Source organism: Alosa pseudoharengus, unplaced genomic scaffold (assembly GCF_046254945.1).
Source record: "Alosa pseudoharengus isolate Yale_2024_CS ecotype anadromous, Long Island Sound unplaced genomic scaffold, YU_APseudo_1.1 YU_APseudo_1.1_scf_15, whole genome shotgun sequence".
In the NCBI taxonomy this organism is placed as follows: Eukaryota; Metazoa; Chordata; class Actinopteri; order Clupeiformes; family Clupeidae; genus Alosa; species Alosa pseudoharengus.
Genome location: NW_027468620.1, coordinates 15,669,498 through 15,680,329, shown reverse-complemented (window position 1 = coordinate 15,680,329; position 10,832 = coordinate 15,669,498). Strand labels below are relative to the sequence as shown.

The following is a 10,832-nucleotide window of genomic DNA, read 5'->3' as shown; positions in this document are numbered from 1 at the left end:
AGACTTCTCAAGAAGATGACGCAAGGACGCTAGGTCAGTCCCCTCTGACTGGTCTCCGCCCAATGCTTGGGCCCCAGCATCGCCATCTGGGGGTTCATTTGTGTCCTTCTCAACCTCCTTCGGGTCATCTTTGGCGAGTCTCCGGTATGACATTTTCTGCCGGGACTGGTGCCGCTTTCCTCCTCTATTAGCCAGTGTCGGTCAGCGTACAATCCCACCGCTGCCACCAAATGTGAGGGACCGGAGCGTCACCCCAAGTATTGGGGAAGTGTAGGCTCACTGGCTTTAGATGGTGGAGGTGGAAAACACGGAAACCCGATCTCAAGGTTGTATCCAAAACAAATCAAATTTTATTTACACTTAACTCAGAATGTCAAGAAAGAAAAATAATAAAAAATAAATCAAAATAGCACAATGCTCTTAGCTCCAAACAGTAGCACTGCAAACAAAATACAATTGCACCTAGCCTCACAGCAAGCTAGTACTCACCCTCTCTCTCTAATGCAGAATGAGGCCCTCTTAAATAGGCCAAAGTATTAGGATAAATTGGCCCCTTCAGGACTAATTGGACCATACCAACTATCAGGGTATTATTTTTAGGCTAAGGCCATAAATAATCTATTAACTAAATACAAAATAAACATTACCTGAAAACAAACTATTCTTATTATATCAACCATGTTATACCACATTTGCCCCGCGCCGGCCTTCCCTTTAACCACATCACCCCCTGTGTTCATAAGCCGTCCATACACCTTCACAAAATAACATCATTATTTAAGCAGTCAATGTTTATAAGGGAGCGTGCGGGTGTATGTGCGTGCGTGTGCAAATGTCCAAAAACTCCCGCTATCGCGGATAACGCAGTTCATAGTCAATGGGGGAACCCGTAACAGTGAGAAGTGAGATTCACTTTCTCACAGGTCCACTAACGGGCGACCGTAGCGTGATCAGATCTGTTTCACGATCTCGGGGTGGAGTGTCCATTCCCCGTAACGGGGGTGACCCCTTGATAGCAAATCCGCCCCTTGATTCATTACTCCGGGCACATGCGTTGCCCTGAGAGAGAGAAGGTTGGCATCGCTCCAAATTATCAGTTTGTGTGCCAGCCTGTGTAGTTGTGGAGAGCGTAAGCCTCCCTGCTTGTTGATGTAAGCCACTACAGTCGTGTTGTCCGTTCTGACCAGGACATGAGTATTGTGTACATACGGCAGAAAATGCCTCAGAGCCAGGAAGACTGCCATTAGCTCGAGATTCCATTGGCCATTCACAGATCTCCCTTCGTGGGTGGCACCCCATCCCCACAGAGATGCATCGGTGGTGATCACCTTCCTGCCGCAAATTGTGCCCAGTGGCACTCCCTGCGTCAGGAAGTGTGGCCGTTTCCACTGACATAGCGTCATCGCGCAGTCTGCTGACACAAAGATACAGCGGTGTGAGTGAGCTCGAGGGTCTAAACCGAGTGTCGTTACCCAGCGTTGAAATCCCCTCATATATAGCCTGCCTAGGTGAAGAGTGACCAGTGCTGATGCCATCAGACCCAGCAGTCTGTGGCAATTCCGTAATGTCACATATTTTCCCCTGCAAAACAAAGCGAGACATGCACGCATCGCCTCTGTCCTGTCTAGAGACAAGCGAGCCCTCATCGTGACCGAGTCTAGGGACAGGCCAATAAAATGTATTGATTGTGTAGGAGTCAGTACACTTTTCTTTAAGTTGAACTTGAACCCCAGCAATGACAGGTGTGTCATTAGGTGTTTGGTATGTGCGACTGCTTCCTGTTGCGACCTCGCAGCTAGGAGGCAGTCGTCCAGGTATGTTGCCAGACAAATTCCGTTTGTCCTGAGTGGTCCCATCGCAGCCTCCGTACATTTGATGAAGACACGTGGGCTGAGTGACAGGCCAAAGGGCAGGACTAACTACTCGTACGCCACGCTCCTGTAGGCAAATCTGAGATATTTTCTGTGAGGGGGGTAAATTCGCAGATGAAAATATGTGTCGGCTAGATCGAGGCTGGAGCTGGAGGTCTGGGTTGAGCAGTGGGACGCTTTGGGATCCTGTAGCTGGGCGGAGGACGAGCTACCGCCTGAGCGAAGGAAGGTCGAGGAGTCGGAGCGGGGGGCGTACCCCATATGTGAGATACCAAACGAATGCTTGAAAGAGAACAGCAACTCTGCGAGGGGTGAACGTTTTCACCCCCCTGAAATCCGATGTTGCAGTGCTCACAAGAGCGGATTCCAGCCAACTTGTTCGTCAGAGCCACCGGTGCAGATTCTTGCAGATTTCACTCACGACAGGCCTGTCTGCAGTCCAGCCACACTTCTGTGGCAGCTCGGCTATCCTCTGCGTTCCCCCAACGACATCCTCTCGACTGCAAATGGAGGCTTAAAAGTCCAAGCATACACCCCGTGCACCAATCACCAACCCGTTTATCTCCCGCTACACACCTGAACCCACTTTGTAAATAAAGTGCATCCAGACTTAGTCCCCGTGTAAACCCAGGTTTCCCTGTTTTGGTTCCCTCCCCCATTTTTCCCTTACTTATTCTACCCCGTGACACCAGCAGGGCTTTGTGCGATACCTTTGCCCACATTTGTAGCCTGCATTGGTACCCTGATCTGTGCTTTCAACTTACCGCACGTGACTGGTGCTCAGTGTGTGTCACGTCTTGTCTCAGTCTCTAATGATTGAAATTAATGAAATTAGTCTCTAATTTCCCTCACGGGATCAAAAGAGTATATATACTTAATGTCAAGTGTGCTCAATATGGGCTACTGGAGCCTGTCAATTCACACTGACTGGTCTGTGTTGTCAGCCTCACGCCAGCACGCCAGCTATCACTGTTAGGGCCAAAGAAAGTTGTACAACAAAAGTCAACTTCTTTTTAAACAAAACCGCTTGTTTCCTTGCGGAAGCGGTTCTCGGCGGAGGCCTCGGCCTCGTACATTAACTTTGTATAATGGAACACCTGATGTGCTGTACCGGTCTTTTCTCTCACTCCCAGTATGCACCAGAGAAACACAGAGGAAGTAGGGCCTACAATGTCACAAGGACCGTGTAGTCACTGTCCTCAAAAAGCACCCCCAATTTAGAGGTGTAGAAATGCCTATTAAGGTTAAGGTTCACCAACCTTAACTATGCCTACTCAATAATCACGATCTTCAACTCCCCCTGCCACAATTCTAGCCTACATTCCAGTGATTTTAGTTGTGTCCAGTTTTCATGGAACCACATGAGCCCTCTCCTGTAAATGACTTAAATATGCACTTGAGCCTTTCGGCCCAGAAATCAATGGGAAAAAATTGATCTAGTTTTTCATTTTAGAGGTGAATGTATGAGACTGTTACCTGAACCTTTGTGGGATCTCTCAACTGGGCTCCCTAAGATAGATTGCTGATTGGCATTGAATGCATCAGGACAGAGATAGGCTATCATAGCAGAGGAAATGTGTGTAATAGACCTTACAGAAAAAAAATGGTCAATGAAGTGATTAGTTTGTGTGTGTGTGTGTGTTTCAGTGTGTAGTGAGCCTTTATGTTTGGGTTCCGGAAACTAGTGTTACCCTGTTTTTTTTTTTTTTTTTTTTTTTTTGGGGGGGGGGGTGTAAAAAGAGGCTTTTTATATATTGTATAATGCTTATATTGTTAAAACATATATTACACTTGTATTATATTTCATATCTAACAATGCTGGAAAATGCAGGGTGTGTTTGAGTCCCCCCCTCTCTCTTTCTCTCTCTCTCTGTGTGTGTGTTTGTTTCAAGGTGTGGTGGGTCTGCATGTTTGGAGGTGAAAACAGGAACTGGCATAAAGTAGAGAAAACTAGAGAGCATAGGGGAAAGAGACCGCTCTAGTTTATAAGAGTAATTTCACAGCCAGCCTGTCCTCTCCAGCATGCTAATATTCTCCTCTTTGGACTGCAAGTCTCTCCTCAGCACACCCTCATTCTCATACACACACACACACACGCACACAGACATACACACACACACACACGCACGCACACACACACACACAGAAATACACACGCGCACGCACGCACACACACACACACAGACATACACCATACACGCACGCACACACACACGCACACACACACACACACACACACACGCACACACACGCACACACACACACACTACTCCATTCACACATGCTTTTGTTTCAACTGTTTTACCTTGGTGAATTAGAGGAGAATCATAGACTATTAAGCTTTGCAGTGAGAAAGACACAGGATGCAGAACTGACAGAGAAGGACATCTTTGAGTTTAAAACCATATACTGTAGATTCCGACGACAATTCTGACTTTCTAATAACAAGGTCCTCTTAGCTGGTTCAAGTTATGCTGACTTCGGAATGGCTACGGCAATATTTAGAACTTTCACTAATCTGCCTCTGAAAATAAAATGGAATGGTTTCAAAACAGATGGCGTTTATGCCTACAGACAACAGATCAACTAGGCCAGTGCTCATTCACCTCAATTCTGGGACCATCCTGAGATAGAGCTCTGCTGAGAGTTCTGTCTTGGTACAACGCTGCCCTCTTGCGGTCAGAAAATAATAACACTGTACACTACACAAGATGTCAAACTAAGCATTTTAATAGCATTTTCAAACTATTAGTTAGGCAGATTAAACATGGAACAAGACGAAAGGTTTCCCAGTAAACTGTAGGTGTAGGCTTTGTTCCTTACTCCACTGGAAAAAAAGTTTGCCACCTCCACAATTATGACAAATCTTTGCTTGAAGTTAAACATTTGCTAAGGGTAGTTGTACAGTTTATTCTATTATTACAATACTTTAATGCACCAAACCATTTTTGGCAGCATATTAAATAGTGCTTTTAATATAGTATTTAGAGGTTTATAATTCAACACTAATCACAGTACAATACTGACATACAAACTGAATTACATTGAGGCAACAGGGTGAAATAAGATGACATCATGTTAAAATTGTTATGCTTGACCGACAAAAGTAATAGTTCCCAAATCTGAAAAGTTCTGAGGTGGCACAGGGTTTTTGTTCCTTACTGGAAAGCTGACATGCCTTTTCAACAGTGGTGTAGCTCTGGTCAATCAAAGTATAATATATATATATATATATATATATATATATATATATATATCAGGCTTGTGCAAAATTCCAGGGTAACGCTTTAAGATAATAACATCTGCTTATTAGGTATTAACAGTGCCTAATAAGCAGTTAACAATTCATTACTAACAGTTAGTTAACTGTTGTTATCCTTTAATAACATGAACTAACTGTTAACATGCAGCTTGTAAGTGATAAGCAGCCTTCTAAGTTACTTACAAGCATATTTGTTAAAGCAACACCAAAGAGTTTTTTGTACCTTAAAATAATGTTTCCAAAATCTTTTCAGTGGTTCATCAACTCGTAATTGAGTGAACAGCACTTTCTGCATTCGCTTCGCGGCCCTCTATCGGCTATAACCGCACTATGTAAGTTTGCCGGATCGGGTAGCGGATCTGTAGTTCGATGGATTGAGACATGAGAAACTACAAATTTGACTTGCATCTGATGTCGCAATACATCCTACTTTCATAAAATCATGCAACATATTCTACATTGTCTGTAGACATTGTTATTTGCAAAGCTGGTGCTGGATAAACAAATAGTCCGTGCGACAGAGGAAAAGTTCTTTGGTGTTGCTTTAACAGTTGTAAGTGTTAACAAGCAGCTTGTTAATGCTTGTTAATAAGACAAAGAGGTGGATAACTAATACGCTTATAAGACCTTTCTTACCTATTTGTAGTAAATTTTGCAGCCCCCCAATTTAAAGCGAGGACCATGTAGCCTAAAGCTCCACAAGCCTGACCTTCTATCTCTATATCTTAGCTTAATTTAGCTGTGAGAAATGCCCCTTCAAAATTGCTGCAGGAATCGAACCCCGGTCTCCTGCGTCATAGAGTGCCCTGTTACTGGCGCAGGCTGCAAAATTGACTACAAATAGGTAAGAAAGTTCTTATAAGCGTATTAGTTATCCACCTCTTTGTCTTATACACCATTAACAAGCTGCTTGTTAACTTTTTGTTACTTTTAAAGGAACCGTATGTAAGAAAAATATTTCAATTAATCATAAAATGGCCCTGATATGTCACTAGACATTAAGAAATCATGTTCATTTCAAATACTTATATCACTGACAACAATAGTCCAGCCAGGATATTGTCATTTAAAAAGTGAAGTTGCAGCCCTCAACTGTTGTTGATGTTGTGTTTTGTCATGTCATGTTGTGTTTTGGCCTGATGCGCCACCCTCCACCTATCCACTAATCATGAAGTCAGTAGTGTTTTGCCATCCGCATTGGCAACCTCGAATCAGGAGGGAGGGGGAGGGGATACACCGCTCTTCAGTATTTTAAAAATTGATTGCAGTACCAGTTTTGGCCACAATCTTACATATGGTTCCTTTAAACTTTTCAATTTCTTTTCAAAAATCTAAACATGCTATATCTCATTTTTTCCCTGGACATATCTGTGAAAGTATGATTTAATAATACTTGCATATTTATATCGAAGATAAACTATTTTCGTCTCATGAATAGTTTTCACATTTTTGTATTCATGTATGCCATTAAAAATGTATTTTGTGTGAGATTTTCTGGAATCTGGCAATATAAGAATCATGTGCTAAATACATCACCTGTTTAGTATGTTATGACTATGAAAAAGTGTATATGATCCAATAATCATACTCTAAGTACATTTTAAAATCAAATTGAATAATACATGATCAATCAATCTATTGATACTGAACTATCAAACTACTTTAAACTGAGCAGAACATGTTGATCATTTCAAGCAAAGATATGTGAGCATTTTCTAAATGGAATCAAAGATCATGTGATGTCAATCTTCCTTGATGTCAAACTTCCTTTAGTGCAGTAGAATGGGGAACAAACAACACTTGTCGAAACTTGTCTATGATCACAATTTCAAGCTGCTGTTTATTGGGAACTGTCTTCCGCTGTCACTCAAACTCTGTTTTAAATCTATTCATCCATGTAAATTCTTTCTAAAATAATTCTCATCTTTATTTACGTGTGTATTTGTGTGGTGTTGCACTATGACAGGACCTTCAGCAGAACTCCATCTCAGGGTGCTGCTAAATTATAGTATTTGCCATTGGTCAATTACCTAAAGCACTAAATGTAGTGGCAATTTTAAAGTCAGCATAACTTGAGTAGACACGTACTGTTTATTATTCAAGTGAAGTAGTTGATGAGTTTAAAAAAAAAAAAAAAACTTCTGTTACAACAAAGATGGAATGCACATTTTTAAAGGCAATGGTTGACCTTTGTCTGATTAGAGTTATCATGTAATTGATCCTGTCATAATTCCAAACCTCATGCAAATAATTTTCATGCAAACAAGAGGTGTGATTTAAAAGACGAAAAAGGGCTTGAGTAGAACATCTCAACACTCAACAAAAAGAGATGATACTTGAGACAAGTAAACCTTCGGTATGTTTGTTGGGTATGGAGTTGAGTATAAAGTTGTTTGTTGGGTATGGAGTTGAGTATAAAGTTGTTTGTTGGGTATGTTTGTTGGGTATGGAGTTGAGTATAAAGTTGTTTGTTGGGTATGGAGTTGAGTATAAAGTTGTTTGTTGGGTATGGAGTTGAGTATAAAGTTGTTTGTTGGGTATGTTTGTTGGGTATGGAGTTGAGTATAAAGTTGTTTGTTGGGTATGGAGTTGAGTATAAAGTTGTTTGTTGGGTATGTTTGTTGGGTATGGAGTTGAGTATAAAGTTGTTTTACATCCTCTTCAAGGTTTAAAATTAAATGAGTTATTTGGGTATTAAAAACATGCCGTTTCTGTTAGCTAGCAGAAGCATTCCTGTATTATGGACTGAAATGTGGAGTTTGGATTTGTGTCGTATGTTATGCTTGTGCAGTCTGGTCAGGTCAGGCTATTTCCTCAGTTTCACCAGCTATCAGGGGACATGGCACTGAAATTGGGCACTCATGGTACTCTTGTTAAGGGCACTGTTAACAGATTGGATATATATAAACCTGTGCAGTAACAGAAATCAAAAAGAGCCACTATTGTCCTCACTATTGGACTGAGCCATTACTACCCTAATAAGTACTACTACTAATAAGGCATCAGTGTAAAATTTCCCTTTCAGTTTTACAAATAATTAGCCTGGAAAATCCAGACCCTGATAATCTAGAAAGATTAAGGGTCTGGCCACGAACAATGTAATGGCCCAACTCGAGGGGCGGCACCAAGCATGCATTTGAAAATCTCACTGCACGCAATTGGATAACACTAGACCAATGTTTACTCTGAATGACCGGACTTCGACACAATTGGATAACACTATGATCAATGTTTTCAACGTTGCAGCGCTGTCGTCATTAGTTTAGCTCGCCTCTGGCCCACCTATATCAGATACGATTTGATTGGTTCCACGGGATGCAAGGGGAAAAAGTAACATGCATCCTTGCTCATTGCCAGAGTGTCTCGCAGAGACAAATCCATTGTGCTCTTGCGAGAACTCTGGATTTCCAGCACTGAAAAAAATGGGCTGTTAAATTAACATAAAAAAATCTTGTACATCGGTTGCATCAATTAAATCATGTCCACGAAGTCCAATTAATTCATGTTAAAAGTGGCAAATTGTATTCTGTTAAATTAACATGATTTTTTCATGTGTATGTGAAGAAATTGTTTCTTATCAGTCAAACATGATTTTTTTCTTGTTTTATGGACATCATTTTTTTGATGCAACCGATGTACAAGATTTTTTCATGTCATATTTTAAAAACTATTGTATGTCAAATTAACATGTTATTTTAAAAAGCATCTTCAATAACCTCAAGCAATCAACCACAACTAGAATTTGACTACACATTTACACATTTATTTCACATTTCCAGACATTGCAGACAAATTAAATCAAGGTCAAAGACAGTGGTCAAAGACAGTGCAGTGCCTTTAGAACAACGCAAACGAGGGAAAAAACTTAAAAGGCTGCAGCTTCTGTAGTTTCCCCCAAATCTGAACAAAAATACAAAAAAAATCATGACAGCAGCAGCTACATCTGTATATGTGCAGGGGTAGTTTGTGGTGCGGCCAAAGTGGGGATGGTGGAGTTTGTAATGAGCAAGTAGATCAGACCTACTTTGAACCGCTGATTCACATCTCTTGCACTGCCACATTTACTGTGAAAGAGAACACAGAAAGGGAGGTTGATATACCAATACAGAATATGAATACAGACACACAACATTATGATCACAACACACATTTAAAAATGTATAACACTTCGTGAATCAAATTTACCATGTATTGTCCTGTGTACAGCTTTACAAACTCAGCATTACTCGTCTTAAAAAAGTACAAAAGCACATTAAGTGCACCAAGATTTATGACCATGTAGCATTGAACAGTTATAAAAGGTTCAGTTTGATGGAGAAGAAATAGAGGGAAGTACAACACAATAACAAAAGAAGGAGGGAGAGAGAAAGTGGAAGAGTTAGAAAAAAAGTAAGAAACCGATGGAGAAGAAAAGAAGAGGGAAGTAGGAATACAAGATTAACCTGAGAAAGGATGTATAGAAAGTATGAGGGAGGGAGACAAAAGAAAGAAGGGAGTGACCTAGAGAACAGGGCTGTGTGTGTGTGTAAAAAAATAATCAATTGCTGTAACTTACCTGGCACATGCACCAAATGTTCCAATTTCAGTAATGCTGCAGCAAGCTCCTTCTGAAGTGTATTTGGAACTGTGAGGGACCGTTTGCTCTACAGGTGGTAAATCCTCTTCTGCAACACCCAAATCACATGATACAAACTCAGCATTACTCGTCTTAAAAAGTACAAAAGCACATTAAGTGCACCAAGATTTATGACCATGTAGCATTAAACAGTAAAAAAGGTTCAGTTATCTAAATGTATTGTCCATATGCAATGCTAACCAGTGACTGCCAGATAAACAAAATGCTCCTTTGGCTGTTTGAAGCAGGATTTCACAAGACCATTTTTCAAATATCATCATCAAAAAGCTTCAGCATTTATTCACCAGTTGTCAGATGGGTTTCAATGCATGCACGCATTACCCTTTAGTAGCCAGTCATGCCTTGGCGCCATCAAAACCCAGCTAGCTTAGCTTGATGTACACTTTCTAGGTTCTAAATCCGCACTAAATCAGCAATTGACGTACAGCAGTGACCACAACAGGTTCCCGAAAATGAAATGAATTCGCTATGAAACATGTGTCGAAATAGTAAAACACACACCACTTGAATACGACGACAACGCCACAACAGTAGCAGCTAACCCATAGCTGGTATGATTAGATGTAAGAAGTTAGTGCAACTATCTGTTTGTAAAAACGCAATAGCTTGGCAAACATTCAGAAAAGTTACCGAAGTGTCAGGATCTGGCCCGGACTGATACGTTTGTGCCACTCTGGTGGCCATTTTGTGTCCTGTGTTTGTTTTTGCCTGTTTCCCTTGTGCTTTGTGTTACCTGCCTGTCACCTGTCTTTGTCTCCGCCCCATCTCCTTATTTGGTCATGCTTCCTGTCTCGTTTGTTTTCCCTCCATTTCTGCCTCCTCACCTGTTCCCTGTTATTGTCTCGTTGGTTTCGTCCAGTCCTCTGTCTTTCTGTTAATTGGTATGTGTATTTGTACCCTCCTGTTTCTTTGTTCCCTGTCGGATCGTCTCTCTGTTTGTCTTGTCAAAGCCCATACAGTATGTTTATATGTAAGTAAGTAAGTCTAATTGTTAAGTTCGTGCTAAAATAAACCCTGTTTTTGTCTGTAATTCTGCCTATTGGAGTCTTGCGCTTGGGTCCTA

General features: G+C 41.2%; 1 long non-coding RNA gene across 1 annotated transcript; it reads right to left on the bottom strand.

Annotated features, from left to right (window-relative positions):
* Nucleotides 1–7,296: 7,296 nt before the first annotated feature.
* LOC143124301 (uncharacterized) lies at nt 7,297–10,832 on the bottom strand. The gene is made up of 3 exons (XR_012987014.1): nt 10,400–10,832; nt 9,689–9,797; nt 7,297–9,197 (listed from the first exon to the last, which is right to left on the bottom strand). It is a non-coding gene; the product is annotated as an uncharacterized LOC143124301 (long non-coding RNA).